General features: G+C 54.4%; 1 long non-coding RNA gene across 3 annotated transcripts in view; it reads left to right on the plus strand.

Moving 5' to 3' along the window:
* The first annotated feature begins 878 nt into the window (after nucleotides 1–878).
* LOC104654450 overlaps nucleotides 879–16491 on the plus strand; it is a 35641-nt gene continuing 20028 nt past the window's right edge. Inside the window, exons 1-5 of one of the 3 annotated variants that reach the window (XR_004057251.1) lie at nucleotides 879–988; nucleotides 3522–3630; nucleotides 3848–4560; nucleotides 6232–6345; nucleotides 11004–11137. This is a non-coding gene — a long non-coding RNA (uncharacterized LOC104654450). Of the gene's footprint in view, nucleotides 989–3521; nucleotides 3631–3847; nucleotides 4561–6231; nucleotides 10913–11003; nucleotides 11138–16491 lie in introns of all 3 variants that reach the window. The other 2 variants (XR_746839.2, XR_746838.2) reach the window with 2 other exon arrangements.

Here is a 16491-nt window from a genome sequence, read left to right on the forward strand (position 1 = left end):
AACATGTGTCGCTGCCTGTTTTTCGGGGTGGTGGTGGCGGTGGGGCTCTTTCAAAGGGCATGTGTGTGGGGATCACTCCAACTTTGAGGAGTAGCCCAGGCATCTCCACATGGGACACAGTCCGCCCTCTAAAAGTACTTTGCTTAGAGGGCACGACTCCTGTCTGGATTCTTATTACAACCCTGGTGTGTGTGCAGGGGGTACCCCTCGTTAAGGTGGAGGAAACGGACCCCGTGGAAGAGCAAGGGGCATAGCGGGTTCCGTGAACAGGAGTTGTAAGCGGCAGAGCCCGGGACTCACAGCCAGGTTTTTCTGACTCGGAGACGCGGAGCTCTGTCTCCAGTGTCAAAGAGAACCAGTCAGAAATGCATGGGTGGGCTGGGAGGGGGTGACAGCCTCCGGCTTACATCTGGGAACCAGTTATGTCGCCCGGGCGTTTTATTTTCCTGAACAATAAGAGAAAGCATAATTTTCTTTCGCTAAGCCCGCATCCTCCGATGGATGTTCCGAAACCGCCAGGTGTGGAATCTGCGCCCCGACAGCCCCACCTTGGCCCTCGGCCGCCTGAGGACGGCCAGCCCTCGGGACCATTCCCCCCACACATTGTGCCCGAATTCACCCTGCCTGGCGAGTCGAGCTCACGCAGGGAAAAAGCACCCGTGACCACAGGGTGTTGGTCATGGCGGCCAGGGGCACTGCGGCAGAATTTTTTCCTCCCTTCTTTGCTGCAATCTGGGTGCGGCTAGAGCAATTTGTCATAGAATCTGGGGGGCTCATTTTTCCGGCCAATCACTTTTAGAGAAATGAGCGCATTGCAGCAGAATGCGCTGACGTCAGAGACCACCCCTTCTGCGCCTCCATATAAACCCCACCCAGCCAGCCCCTAGCGCAGACGGCGGAGAGCGGAGAGGGAGCGCGCCTTGGCTTGCTGGCCTTGGCTGCGGCTCCTCGGGAGAGCTGGGGCGCCCACGAGAGGATCCCTCACCTGGTGAGTGGTTGGCCATCCTTGCTGCAAAGGATGTGCCAAAGGAAGACGGCATCCCCTTCTGGGATGGGCTCTGTCCTCCTGGACACGCCGAGAGCCTGATCCCGGGTCCTACTGCTGGAGGCGGCCACTTCGCCTGGTCCCCGAGTGTCCGCAACAAAATTTTCAGAAGGAAAATCTTGAGGCACATTTCCCTGGGGGGAAGTCAGGGCTCTTCTCTGGGGGGTCTAGTCCTTGAGGGTGGGCTGGGTGGTAGGGACTTCAGAGGAGTGGGAGGAATCAGACGGAACCCCTCTTGGATTCGGGTGTGTGGCAGTCACTGGGGGGCGAACCCCGGATTTCCTGTATTGGAAGCCGCCTCTAGAATCGCGTTAATAGTGGGAGATATGGCGGCGATGCCTTTTGCATGCCCCATGAATTAGGGGGGGAAGCACCCGAATAGAAGGGTCTCCCGGGCATATTTGCCTTGCCAGCTGTTGGCCAGGTTTTTGGTGGATCGTGGGCGGGAGGAGTGGAGGTTCCTCTTCACGAGGTTTTCCGAATCCAAATACACAGGTTTAGTGCAGTGTGGACCCCAGGCAAAATGTAGAGTAAAATTTCTACCCGATATCATCTGGTTCTGTCCTGATCAGCCACTTTCACAGTGGAGAGAGATGGCGCCCAAGTGCAAACCTGCCAGTAGCCCCCTAGGATCAGTCCCTGCGGAAGGGGGTCGTGGGATTGGGGACACAGGCAGAATAGATGCAGGGGGTGGGTTGGGGCAGAGAGACGGCCGTATCCTTGGGTCTGGGAAGAGGGAGGAGAGAAACGCAGAAAAGAGGTGTGTTGCTGGGGTCTGGATGCTGGGAGCTGGGGATGGGGGGCCGCGGGGGTCTTCAGAGCGTTGCGTGGTGGTCACTCGAAAATCCTGACATGTTGCAGGCTTGGACTTTTGGTCAAGTTGCCTTTTGCCATTTCCTTTGTCCGAGTCAAGCCCCCCGAGGCCGCCCCCTCCCACCCTGGGCTGGCGGGCCTGGTGGGGGCGCAGGCGGGTGGCTACGTGGCAGGTTTCTGGAAGGTTTCCTGGCTGGCCGCGAGAGGGCGCTGGCGGCACTGCGGAATTTTGGGGGGCGGGGTGGGGAGGGGAGGTGGCCTTTGTTCTGATGGAGGGGGTCGGGCGCGGGATCCACTGGAGGATCCTGAATTCATTTACCCAAGAGGGAACAGTTTCGAGACCCCCGGATTCACTGAGGAGCGGCCGCAGAGGCTGGGGTCGGCCTTGGCGCCGTGGCTTCGGGTGTCGTGGAGGCGCACAGAGGCACGTTAGTTGATTTCCAGTGGTTTTTTATTTCGGGGGTCTTAGGAAAGTGTTGCTTATTTGAGCAGGATGGAGAGAGAGGCAGTGACAAGGTCAGTGAGGCGCCATCACGCGGGGTCTAGAAATTGTTGCTGTGGCGAAGGAGGGAGGCACGACTTTTAGGGGCGCGATGTCGACGCCTGGGGGCGAAGGCGGGGAGCGGCAGGGTGGCCCCCTTTGCGTTACTTTCCAGCGATGTCACAGGTTCTGTCTCTCGTTCCGAGACCACCCACATGCGTGACAGCGGTGTCTGGAGGACTGGGTCTTTCTGACTTTAGTGAACGTGTGTTTAATTAATTGGATTGCCGAAGGTGGGAGTTGGGATTTCTGCGTTTCCCTGTAGCAGGCGGAGCGGCGCTCCAGAGGGGCCTGGCGCGGTCTGCTGGGTGACCCACGTTCCTCCGGGGCTGGGGCCGGGTGACTGGGGGCGCAGGAGGCTCCTGGTGCGGGCGGGAGGCGCTGTGCCGCGGCCACAGGTGGGCTCTGGCTGGTGTTGACTGGAGAGGTGTCGAGGGGGCGTAGCGACCTGGCGCGGTGGCCTGGGGTGGGCTGTGGAGCCTTTCCTAGCCTGAGACCTGCTGGGCACCCCTTGTCCATCCTGGCCCGCCGGCGCGGGCGGGGGCGCCGCAGGTGGCTGCGCTCCTGGGTTACGGTGCGGGCCGCGCGCCCCCTAGCGGTGTGTGCCTGCCACGCTAACTTGGGTTTTGAGTTGCGCACGCGCACACAGCTAACACTTGTGACTTGTCAATCAAATCATCCTTACCCCCTCCCACTCCTCTCCTCCACCTCCCATTTCTCCTCTACCTCCGCCCTTTCTCATTTCCTCGTCCCTCCTCCCCCTCCTATTTTTCTTCTCCCTCCTCCCTCTTTCATCTTTCCTCTTCCCTCCTCCCGCTTCCCCCCTCATTTTCCTTATCTCTCTTTTCCCCTCCTCCTCCCTCCTCCCGCTTCCCCCCTCATTTTCCTTATCTCTCTTTTCCCCTCCTCCTCCCTCCTCCCCTCTCCCTGACCCCCCTGCTTCCTCCCTCCATACCCCTCCCTCTTCCCTCCCAGCCCCTCCGTAAGCCTTCCTCACTCCTCCCCTTTGCCACTCCTCCCTGCCTTTCCCTCCGCCTGCCCGCTTTGGCTCTCTGCTGTTCCGGTGCTGGCCATTAGAGGTCACGAAGATGGTTTCTAACCTGCCGCCCTCCCATGCCATAGGGTCTCTCCTCAGGGATGACATCATACGTCCACCTCCTTGTCTTCAAGGACCACCTCCTCTCCATGCCGAGCTGCTACCAAGGGGCCTGCTGCCCATCTACGCCTTATGGTACCTCAACCCTCCTGCTATTGGTTCATATTCAACATGCTGGGTAGAATCTCCCAACCCCGCCACTGTCCTTGCACCACCCCCAGACCCATTAGCAATTAAAAGACAATTTTAAATTTTAACTAATCAGCTTTAATTGTAATTAATTAACTTAAACTGTAATTATGATCTAGGCTTGGGCTTTTAAGCAGGTTCTCTAACCTTTGATCAATTGCAGAGGGCACTAGGAGCACGGATTCCTGCATCCCACCAGCATACAAAGCAGCCACCGACTGACCCCCAGGACCAGGATGGCAAAGGATGAAGAGGACCGGAACTGACCAGCCAGCTGTCCCTCTTGCCTAAAGACTTAAACCAATGCCCTAGTGAGGGGGCATTGGGCATTAAGCCTTGACCTTTGCTATGCTCATGCTGTGACTCTGAGTACTTTCCTATAAGTCTTTGCTTGTGTTTACCTGCTAGCAAACTGGAGTGTTTCCCTCCCCAAGGGGGTGTCAGTCTTTGTTGACTGACTCTGTCATCACCCTTACGATGTCTTGAATGGAAGGATCCCTTTGGGAACTTCTCAGGAGGGGGACCTGGGCCAAGGGCTTGACCAGCATCCTGCTGGCAACTCCAAGGCCCTGGGTGGGCTTCCGGAATGAGCATGTTACTGAATCACCAAAAGCATGCCCCACCTGTCTGGAGATCTTTCTGTCCTTTTCTGGGGAATGGGGTCGATGGGAGCAACCTCCTAGGGTTGTTGTGAGAATTAAATGAGCTAAAAGAGACCTCAGGCAGGATCTGGCATAGAGGAGGTGATCAGCAAATGTTTGTTGAAAAGGTTTGGCAGGTCAGTCCCTTCCCACCCCTCTTGCTTGTCTTACTCATCTTATTTATTCTCCAACAGCACTCCAGGCAGCCCTTGTCCACGGGCTCTCCTTGCATCAGGTAGGGGCTTTGCAGAGACCATCGACGGGCTGACTTGAGTAAGAACACGAATTATGCATGTGGCCATTTCCAGAGCACTTTCTATGTGACATGAACATGTGATTTTTATGTAATACGTGTATGTAAATGAGGCAGCCTCATTTCCAGGTGAGGATGAATTTGTTAGTATTGATTTGTGTAATTTAAAAAAGCTGAAAGGAAGAGAGGACCCCCCCCCCCGTCCCATGGGGTAGGACTTACATTTACATAAAGAAACTGAAACTTGGGGGGAGGTGTAAGTATTTGGTCACATAGCTGGCAAGAGAAGGGGTTGGAGTTGGACCCAGGGTGCCACGCTAGCTGCCCTCACCCCTGTTTCCCTTCTGGCCCAGCATTATACTAAGAGTCCTTTTATTTCAAACCAAATGTTTGACAATGGGACAGTCTGTTTGAAATCCCAGCTGCCTGGGGTGGTCTTGGGGGTCTGGGTGGCCCCAGTGCTGGTACCATGTGCTGGCTTCACCTTTTAATAATGATGTGACCTTAAACAAGTCGCTTAACTTCTCTACGTTTCAGTTTCTTTCATGGTCTAAATGGAGATTAAAACACACACACACACACACACACACACACACTGACACACACTCTCACACACACACACACACACCCGTGTATCTACCCCACAGGGCGCTTTTGAAGACCAAATGCTGTAACTACTATGAAAGTGCTTTGTAAATTGCTGTGGAAATTGCAAGCTACTTAACCACCCGAGGCTGTCCCTCCTCGCTCACATGTCCAGCCCTATTCTCCCTTAGTGAGAACAGCACTGAGTAGGTGCTGTGTGTGTTTGTGTTCAATTAAGAAATTCCAGAATAAATAAAAATGAATTAATTCAACAAACATTTTCTGGAGCACCAACAATCTGCCCAGTGTACCAGGCTAGGTATCTGGTACAAAGATAATGAAAACAGTCTCTTGGAACCTAATTGGGGTCCTCATTTGACTAGGACTTTCTTTCGTCCCCTTTTAAGCCAACCAGTTTTGTCCGGACAAGACAAAAACAACTTGGGCTGCTTTAGAGAAGCCCAGCTCGGTGTAGACAATAGCTGCCCAGCCTCTGAAAGGGGCTGATTGGATTATGTGGCAAATGGAGGTGCAAGGATGACTTGGACGGTGACAAACGAAGTGGGTGGAGACCTGCTTTGAGTTAATCCAGGCTATTAGGAGGGGACCTTTTGTCTTCCAGAGACTGGCAGCTTTTACCAGTGGTTTTTACATCCTTAATGTTCAGGACGAATAATTTATGGTCAGTGAAAATCCAGGCCCCAGTGAGATTCGAGTGGGCTGTAAAATCGAGAGTCCTGCTCCCAGTGAGTAATGGTAGTGAATGTTTCACTTTTTGCAGCCGTCCATTCATTTGATCCTCACAACTCCCTGTCCTGAGCCAGGGCTGGCCACTGCCACTCCCAGGGAAACAGAGGCTGTCAAGAGGCTCTGTAGTTTGGGCCCCACTGGATCATTGAACTCCTGTTCCCTGAGTTCTAGAGGAAGAATTGTACCTGTCTCAGTCCCGGCCTCCTCCAGAAGGCCTCCCTCTGCATTTCTGACTTTGCTCTGCCCACAGCCTGGAGCCTCCCAGGTCCCTGCTGTCATCTTTTCTAGCCACTACAGCCTCTGTCTTTCCTTTCACAGCCAAGCTTCTTGAAAGGCCTGTCTACACTTGCTGTCTTCCTTCCTCACCTCCAATTTCCTCTTCAACCCACTGCTTCCTGACTCGCTCTACTCCGTGGAGGGGCTCTCACAAAGGTAAAGACTTTTCTGTAGCTTAATCCTTGTCATGTTTTCGGCTCATGGACACAACGACACATTTTCATGCCTTCTCTCACAGGGCTCTGCGGCTCCGGTTCACTTCTGTGTCCTCACGCTCCCCTTCACAGAGACGCCTGCTCCCCCTTCTCTCATTCTTAGCGTCCCCGAGGAACTTGCATACCCAGGTCTCTCGACTTCTGGACCTGCTTCTTACCATGCTGTCTTAAGCAGTCAGGAGTCGCTGACCTGGGTTTGAATCCTAGTTAAATTACTTAGTGCTGAGACCTTGGGATAGGTAAACTTTTCCAAGCCAGGTTTATCTCAGTTTCAAAATAGGGTTAATCATCTTTATCTGGCAGGTCAGGTGGGATGTCTCACAGGTAAGCACCAGATGCTATTTGAAGGGCTTGAAGCAAAGTCAATAAAGCATTCATGAGAAAAATACAACTGGAGGCACCGCTAGATTTTCGTATACATCAGGTTCCCATGGGGAGGACTAAAGAGAAGAAAGAAGTGGAAAGGGAGGGGCGTGGAGGAGAGACAGGAGAAGAGAATAACTAAACAAAGGCATTAAAGACACAAAACAAGGAGGAAAGGGAGACTTGGAAAATATTAAAAGCCAAAAACACATCCAAAGACGGTTTCCCCTTACGTTAGGTTGGCCTAAAAGAAAGCAAACGGGAAGAAGGGTTTAAATTGATTATCCCAATGACAAATCCCAGGAAGCTTTCACATCAAATCACCCTATTTTGGGTTTTTAACTCCTTCCATTGAGTTTAACCTCTTTACCTCCCACATCCTGGTAAAAGCTGCCCCCTCCCCACCGCCCCCTTCACTGGTGATTAAATCCTGAAGGTACACGAAGTATTTCAGTGAATGAATGGTAACAGAAGAGGCCTCCCCTCCCCCTTACCCCGGCGGTGTTTCTCAGTTTTATTCCACTTTCCGTCCTTTTCCCTTAATGAACACAGGGCTAATCTTGGGCCTTGTCGAAGGAAGAGGCTGCAGACGTTAATGAGGTTAGCTGCTGGATTCCAATATTCGTCGCATAAGGAGCCTTCTTTGTCTGCGAAGGAAAAACACACTGATTATCATAATGAGGTGAACTGGCCACGCCGGGCCGGGGCGATGTGGCTTCTTAAGCCACACTTCTAATTTTGGTGATGGAGTCGACGTTTCTTTTGCTCCTCATTTAAGTCTTTGCCTCTGTCCCAGTGCGAAGTCCATTCAGTGGGGTTGAAAGTTGCAGGCAGCTTTGAGAAGGGGGGCTTTGGACAGGGTTGCATTGTAGAAAATGGCTTTGTTCCATCCTTTGCGCAGAGGGAACTGGCCAGAGCATTCGTTCCCTCTCTCCAAGAGCTGAGGACCCGGGGGCCACTGGTGATCAGTTCCCAACTCTAGCTCTCCTCTGACTTGTCTCAGGACCCACTGAGGACATCCCAAACTCACTCAAGATTAACAAGTGGTAGGAAAGTAGTAACTCCTAGGCATGGCCCTAGGGGAGTGACTGCAAAGTGAGTACGCGTGGAATGCCTAGCCAGGTGAAGAAGTGAATATATGTTGGCATCCCAGAGGGCCCCCCATAAGAGGGCATAGTTTGGGGTTCAGATTTGACTCCAGCAGACTGTTGAAACTGGGACACAGGAGGCTAGTGATTAGTCAGGATCAATCAGTGGAGAGGAGATTAAAACTCACATCTGGGAATGTGGCATCAGAACTTGTAGTTCTTTTTTTTTTTTTTTTGAAACAGAGTCTGACTTTGTCGCCCAGGCTGGAGTGCAGTGGCGTGATCTCAGCTCATGGCAACCTCTGCCTCCCAGGTTCAAGCAATTCTCCCACCTCAGCCTCCTGAGTAGCTGGGATTACAGGTGCCCGCCACCACAGCTGGCTAATGTTTGTATTTTCAGTAGAGACGGGGCTTCACCATGTTGGTCAGGCTGGTCTCGAACTCCTGACCTCGTGATCCACCTGCCTCGGCCTCCCAGAGTGCTGGGGTTACAGGTGTGAACCCCCGCGCCCGGCCTGTAGTAGTTCTTCTTTTGCCCCTTAATATCCTCACCCACATGTCCTGTACCCTAACTGAGCCCTCATCCTCTTTTTGTTCTGATCTTTGAGCTCCCTAGAGCCCATAATTCTTTAGAGCAGGTAGGTCCTGAGTCTGAAACATGCCCTTATTTGTCCCAAGCTCTGGACATTTCTCACCCCAAGGCAGATCAATCATGATTAGATCACTCCAATTAAACTTAGGCTCCAGTCGGACCTTTAGCCAAATGGAAAAAAACTAGGGGATAAGGCGGGTAGTTGGAGCAAGAAAATGTTATTGGTTGAAACCTTATGGGGCCTTCCTTCCTTGGTGAGTCTGTTGGCTAATGGTTCTCCGACATCGTGAATTAGAAATGGATACTGTTTCCAAGTTAGCAAAACCAACTCTACCCCAGTGCCCCACGAGAAAGAACGTGGAAGGATCTTCCATTGGCAGGTTGGGGCAGAAGCCTGAGGCAATCTTTCATCCCCTTTTGCCAAGGTGAGACTTTCCCAGTGACCGTGATGTAGTTGGCCACTCTGTCTAGGGGAGTGTTCAGATTACGGGTGGACTGGGGTATAGACCTCTGAAGCTGAGATCACACGAAAACCTGGCCTCCCCTGCCATGTAGCTGTTGGAGAGTAGAAAAATAGAGCATTCCTGATTCTAAATGGGAAGACTTTCTTCAACAGTAACGAAGAATCGATGGCACCCTCCTCACCCTCAGATACACGGCAATCATTAACATACAGGCCCCAAAGCCACTGTCAGTACTGCAGTAGCTCCTGTGGACAGTCAAAAGCCTGGAGAGGGTGTGGAAGAGAAATCAGTTAGCCCTGGGCAGGTTCTCTGGGGTTTTGTGCCCAAGGCTCCTGTAGCCTTAACAAACTTTTAAAAGTTAACTCCCCACATCCCCATCCTGCTTGGGTTTCTGGACTTTTCTGAGGCACTGGCAGAGGGATCTCATTGCTTCCTTGAGTGTAGGGGCAGCCCCTTTAACCTGGCTCCTTGAGTCACTGCTTTTTCTGCATCTGTTGCCTTCTTCCTCGCCTGTCCTCTCTCTCAATGTCTCCCTCTCTTTGTCCCTCCCCAATTCCTGACCTGGCCCTCCTGGGGTGCCCTTGGCCAGCCCCGTGCTTCCTCAGGGTGTCCCAGCACCAGCCTGGCACAGAGTGGGGCTCAGTTAGAGTATGTGGGATGTAGGGTTTTGCCAGGTGAGTGGATGGAAGGACTCGACCACCACAGCTGAGCCCCCAGGTGGGCCACGCGAAGAGTTCTAGGTACAAAGGCTGGAGGGTGGAATTCATTTTTGAGAGGGGTGTGAGCAGTTTCCGACCCCGGCCCCACTTGAACGGGGGCCTTGCTGGTCGCGTCCTTGCATTCACCTGCGCGGCCATCCATCATCCAACAGTTGATCCTAACTGAGCACATCCACAGCCCTGGCTCTGGCCTGGGCACCTGCCACCGTAGTCCATCCCTTGATGGCCTCTGTGTCCCCAGGAGGGCGGGCCGGGGGGTTGCCCCAGGGGCTGGAGCAGTGGACTCTGGCTCCGTAGAGGTCAGGCTGGAGGGTGTGAGGGCAGATTCAAGCTATCCCCAGGGCTCTGCTCTGGTCGGAGCCAGCACCTTCTCCCTCTCTGCCTTCTCTGCCCCATCCCTGATGCTGAGCTGTTCTGGACCCCGGCCCTGAGTCTCTCAGGACCAAAGTGGGCATGGGAACAGCTGTAGTGTGTGCCCCCGGGCTTTGGCCACAGGTCTCCCTCTCGAGGTGTGGTTGTGACTGCGACCCTTCCCTTGCCATGATGCCTTCCTCCCCCGGGGCTTGGTCCAAGCTCCTTAACCCTCTAGTAGCTGCTGGGGCCCGTGTCCCATGCGGAGGACCAGCAGGGGAAACCTCCAGGGAGCATCTGCAGGCTCTGCCTCTGCCCAGCTGCTGACTTGGCTCTCCCTGGTGGCTCTCCAACGGCCAGGTTCCTCACCCACCCGGCACTCCGCTTGCTCTGTCTCTTGAGGTGGGCCTGACCCACCTCCCCTTCTCTGCCTCAATCCCTGGGCTCCAGGGCTCAGCTCCACAGCCCTCTGCCTAGCAGTCTGGTTCTCCCCGCCAACCCCATACCTGTGGTCACCTGGCCTTCCTGACGTCTGAGTATCACTGCCCTGACCCAGGAGCCACTCCCACTCCAGCTGCCTGTTTCCAGCAGGTTCCCAGTGCCCCCGACAAGCCCCTGCTGGTGTCTCCATCTCCTGCCAAGCATCCTCCAATGCCTCCTCCTGTGGGCCTGGCCTCCGGGCTATGGACAGACTCCTCTCCCTTCCCAGAGACCCCTCGTGATCGTGCCCTGGTGGGTGTTGCCCCTGCCTGCCTTTGTCTCCGCCATGGCCCTGAGAGTCCTGGGCTCTGCCCTGCCTGGTCCCTTGCTCCCCACTCGGTTCTGGGTTTGCGGCTGCCTCTAACCCAACCCGTTGCTTCTTTGCACCTTTTCCTGTCATTGGGCATCCCCCACTAGTCACCCCACTCCACTGAAAAACAAAAAACTGCAGGTGAGGCCAAGCCCCGTGTCTTTCTTGGGTGTGTTTGGCTTTTCCGGGATGCTTGTCTTGCCATGATTCTAACTGACTGCCCTTCCCCAAGGCACGTGGGCCGTGTCCCGGCTGGGTTGGCTGAAGAACTGCTGATGGAAGCGGCGGAAGAGGCCCCGATGGGGCCCACCACCCTGGACCCAAGTCTTCTTCCTGGCGGGCCTCTCGTCTCCTTCGTGGTTTGGGGTGAGTTTCTTGCTTTCTTGAGACACCAGGATTTTATTAGCTCAGCTCATGTCTCTCGTCTCTGATCAAGAGTGTCAGCATTTAATCTGGGGAGGAGGCACCCTGCCAAGGTGAATCCTCTTCACATCAGCCCAAGGGGTCTGGGGGCCGGAGAGCTGCCCGGAGTGGAGACCCTTGCTATACCCAGCAAGCAGGTGTGGGGGTCCACCCTGGCTGATGGCATGCTGTGGGCCGGCGATGGTAAGTGGGGAGTGTCCACCTCCACTCTAGACCCCCAAGAACGGCTCGGGCCAGGCACACAGGAACCCTCAGTACGATTTTGCTGAACACATTGTCAGAAGGGATCCAGGGGGCACTTGCCCTGCCCACACCCGACCCAAGGACCCATTCAGAGAGGAGGAAATAGGAACGCTTGCCTGCTCCTCAGCTAGGAAGACATATTTTTCCACCAGCCATGGCAGCGTCACTCTCTGCGAGAACAGTGGTTTCTCACACGTGAGGCTTTGATAATGTCCTTGAATCAAATAGTGGTTTTTGAGCAAGTTCTTCTCTTTCCTCCTTTCCTCACCCCTGAAATTGCAATGAGATGGGAATGTTTTTGTTTGTTTAAATAAAATCAGCAATGGTCGACAAGAAGAAAGCAGGGGATTGGAGCCACACAATTCACTCGAGGACTCATCATTTGTTTATTTGTGTTTTACTAATTCAAGATGCATCCGGGAGCCGCCCAGGGCTCAGGCTTGGGGTTATTCTGGGGTGCCTAGGGTTGGGCTTTGCACTAAGGACCAGAGGGTCTAGTTGGGTGCCCTGGGAGCACCCATGCAGCAAGGTGGCTTGCACGGCAACCAAGCAAGGTGTCGTGGAGGGCAGGAGGCTCAGGGTTGCATGTTGGACGGCCACGCCAGGGTGAAGGCTGGGCCAGCAGGAAGAGAGGAGGCTCAGCTGAGGCCACTTTCCTTTCTGGTTCCCAGGGACTGATTCTGTGGCTCACTCAGGGCGATGGGGTGTTTTTAGAGCCAGCCGCCCTGGGAGGCAGTGTCAGGATCCTGGCATCCCTCATATCTGACGCCCCTGGGGCGGCCATTGGGGTGAATGAGTGCAGTTAGACTTCCAGAGAATCTGGGTGGGCGCTGAGAAAGTTCTGAACCATGGGGTGAGGCTGGCTCCATTCCCCTAGACATTTATGGAGCCTTGAGGGGGCCCTAGCACTGTCCTTGGCCCAAATGCCAATACTCCTCACTGGAGACCCACACATGGGGTCTCTGAGAAGGAAGTGGATGAACAGAGCTGCACACCGAGTGGGACCCAGCCTCTCGTCCTCAGCCGTGTGCATGCATTAGCGCGTGTGCAGTTCCCTGCCCCCTGTCCCCCGCTCCCCACCCCCCATCCCCACTGCCACCCCCACCCCCGGAGTATCTCTGGTTTCCAGCGCAGCCTCCGTAATGCTCTTTAATCAAACAGAGGATTTGGAGACAGCTCTTCTGCAGCCCTGCCCTTCTCCCCTGAAATTGAAATGGGATGGGGATATTATTTTTAAACAAAATGTGGCAGCGTAGGCAGAGGGGGCAGAGGCGCTCTAACCTGGGCTGTTGCCTTTGTCTGCTTGTTTCTGCTCTCTGGAGAGCCCCACAGCCTGGAGAGACGGGGGGAGTGTGTGCCCAGGGCTAAACCCAGGGAGGGGGCCCAGGAAGGCTCTGCCCTGTGACATTTACTCCAAGGCTAGCATTTGCTGAGCCACCTGCAAACACAGTGATGTGGAGAAGAGGCCTGGGAGGGGAGGTTTGCACAGGGGCAGGATGCTGGGGTCCTGGGGGTGGGGATCGTGTCCCAAGCTTACTAGAATGCATTTGAGTAGCTGGTCTGAGCCAGATGCCATCAGCTCCTGGACTGGTTTCTCAGGGACATCTCAGGACTTTCCCAAGGTGGACTAAGCCCAGGGGCAAAGTCAAAGTGAAGGCCAGGGGCACACAGGCGAGGCCCGGACAGGATCAAGCTTCGGCAGCCCCTGGCTCTCAGGGGTTGAAATGGAACCCTCTTTGCACTAGTTCTATTTCAGGTGCTCATGAGTATTTCAGTCTCAGGCAAACACGTATTTGGGGGGTTTTGTGTGTCACTAGGTAGAAAATAGGTAAAAATATACCATGTTCTCAATTCAAGAAGTTGAAACGTGACTTACTATGTCAGCCTTGCTGATGATCTTCTCGGGAACTGTTGAAAGGCCATTATTATTATTTTATTTTTTTTTGAGGCGGAGTCTCGCTCTGTCGCCCAGGCTGGAGTGCAGTGGCGCGATCTGGGCTCACTGCAAGCTCTGCCTCCCGGGTTCACGCCATTCTCCTGCCTCAGCCTCCCGAGTAGCTGGGACTACAGGCACCAGCCACCTCGCCCGGCTAGTTTTTTTTTTTTTTTTTTTTTTAGTAGAGACGGGGTTTCACTGTGTTAGCCAGGATGGTCTCGATCTCCTGACCTCGTGATCCGCCTGTCTTGGCCTCCCAAAGTGCTGGGATTACAGGCTTGAGCCACTGCGCCCGGCCTGAAAGGCCATTATTAAGTGCTGAAAGACACGATCATTTTCAGGAAAATTCTATTTTGATGGATTGGCCAATGCCTGAGCCATAGTGAGGAGAGATGAGACCCTGTCTGACCAGGCAGTGAGCCATAGAGGACCCTGTCACCTCGGTGGAGGGCGGTGAGGGGTCTCTGGCCATTTGTCATCGTGCTAAGTGGTTCCTGGGTCTGCCTCTAGTAGGACTCTTCGGGTGCAAGTGTCAGGGTAAAGATGGTGGTCTGGTCTGGAAACTGGCTCTCCTCTCGCACCTGCTCACTCTGGGTGGCTGGGAAAGGAAACCAAGAGGGCAGCTCAGGCCTGAGCTTGTAGAAAGGAAGAAAATGGCCCCTCATTTGCCCACTCGCCCCCACATCCTCTCACCTGCGAGTTGCTCATTGCTGCTTTCAGGGCCCCTGACCTCATGCCTCCTGAGTTGTGATGCAAACCCCAAATGTATTTCCAAGTACATTTCTCCAAATAATGTCAAAACCTGGCAAGACTTAAGGGCAACAGGATGCATGTGTTTCTTATTCTGTCATTTACATGAAATAAATTAAATGTGTTTTTTATGAGCAATCTGACTTCCAGAAAGAATGGAAAGGAATATCTACCCATCTTTAATGAGCTTGCTAATGAATTATTCCTTGCAAAGAGGAAGGGAGCTTTCCACAGAAGGGGGTGTGGAGGGAGACAGATTCAGGTCCCAGAGGGTTAAAGGGCAGTGGACAATGTGGAAGCCAGCATTGTGAGCTGCGGCCGGAAAGCCCTGGGTTGCGGGAGCGGCTTCTTTTTAGGAGACTGGAATTAATGAGTTGTGAATTGTCCCCTAGGACTGGTTCCCCCTCCCAGCTGTTTCTCTGAGCCCTGTCCCCTCTTCCAAAGGAGGAATAAGGAAGTCTAGCCTGGTCTCCCATCCCCGATTTGAGCGGATGGAAAAGTCTAGAAAAGAGGTGTACCTTTCGAAACGAGGCCTCTCAAGTGTGGGGTTCCTGGTCTGGAAAGGAGAAGGATGAGTCTGCGGTAGGAGACGGTCTTGTATGGAGCCCATTCAGAAAGCGCGGTCCCACACCTGGGCTGCCCACAGGTTCTTGGGGAAGTCTAAGGAAAGAGGAGCCACAGAACAGGCTTGCCTCCTTGGCATGGATTGGGTCAGTGTTTCAGAGCCAGGAAAGGTGGGAGTGCAGAGGGCCCCTCGGGGCTGGTGAGGAGCATGCGGCCCCTCCCCTCCCACCTTCCCTCCCAGGAGCCCTGCAGGCACCGCAGCAGGACGGCACATTGCCAGAACAGGGGTCCCAGCTCCAGCCAGATCCAGTGGACATGGAGAGACCCCTTATCTGTGCCAAGACGAGCTCTGCGGTGCCTGAGAGGCCCATAGATCTGGAATTCCTAGGGCCTTCTGGGTTTGAGTCAGGTCCTGAGGCCAGGGCCTGGGCCCCAATCCTCACCCTGGAAAACTGTGGTCACTTTACTCAGGACAAACTGTGATGAGGACTTGGGACATATCTGTCTGTCCTCTCAGCTCCTGTCACCCCCGAGCCCTTGGCGATCGTGGGCGGCCCGTGTACAGAGCAGGTGCTGGGTCGCTGGGGCCACCGTGGGCCTCTCGACATGAGGGCCTGTGTGTGAGAGAGGAGTTCATTAAGGGACAGGATGGTGGTGGAGGGTGTAGCCATGACTTTCTTAATTGCTCTCCAATTTCTTTGAGCTTAAAAATAAATCCAGATGGAGAGTTCTTAAGTCCCCTACCCTGGGAGAAAGGAAGGCTGCCCACCACCTTCGGCTTGCCTCTACTCTGAGCAGTGAATAGGGTCTTTGGCAGGGGCTTAAGGAGGAGACTCTTAGCCTGGGAGCTCCCAGGGCCGTTTCAGATGGAAACAAAGGCTCGGGCCGAGAGGAATGTGGGGGAGCCCCCCGTGGGGAACAGCCACCTGGGGATCATTGGGAGGGCTGAGCGTAGATGAGTTTTCCCAGGTCCTGTGAATGCGCCTTTTCAATGGAAGGTGCCTTTTCTTCAGATGAAAAGAAGAAAACGTCAATTACCTTCCCCTGAAACGGAGTATGTGTGTGTTCCCTCCCAGGGATTGCGTGGGGCCCCTTGCCCTTGTGTGTGTGTCAGGAGCTCCAAGGCTGCACAATGACGCACTTAACCAGCCACCGGGTTCGCGCGACCCTGGGATGCTCACGCTCTCAGATTCTAGGGATTGATTTTGAAAGTTTCTTAGCAAAGGGGAATCAGAGTGGTTGTGCCTGTAAACAAAAATTTGATCACCTGGGGCCTGATGCCCGACATATAGTCAAAGAGACAGAATGGGGCTGCGGGGAGAGAGGTCCGGGATGGAAAGTTGGGGAAGGAGGACAGTCAGGGGCCAAAGGTTGACCACATGTCTGCTCCAGCCTCCTCGCTCACAGCTGGGCTGTTCCTTCTGCCACTCCAGCCCTTACTCTGGGCCCTCCTGGGAGTGGACACAGAGTGATTCTGTACTCAGGAAGTTGGGGGTAGGGGGCTCAGAAATCCACAGGGCTGCTGTTTCATGGTTAGGGAGGAGAGGAGGGGGTCATCATGGCCCGCAGGGTTGGTGGGCAGCTGCGAGAGAGGGGACCCTTTGGGTTAGAGCATAACTGTTTGCACCCCCACTGCCCCAGACTGCTGTAAGGGTGGGGCCGCTGCAGAGGCACCAGGGGCAAAGTCCCTGCCATGACAGGAGTGGGGCCCAGTCTCGGTCTTGGCTGGTCACTGACTTTGCTGCTGCTGGCTTCCGAGCCTCATTTGTTAAACTGGGTACCAGCCTGTCAGTTCTCCATATTC

The sequence above is a fragment of the Rhinopithecus roxellana genome, chromosome 5 (genome assembly GCF_007565055.1).
Source record: "Rhinopithecus roxellana isolate Shanxi Qingling chromosome 5, ASM756505v1, whole genome shotgun sequence".
In the NCBI taxonomy this organism is placed as follows: Eukaryota; Metazoa; Chordata; class Mammalia; order Primates; family Cercopithecidae; genus Rhinopithecus; species Rhinopithecus roxellana.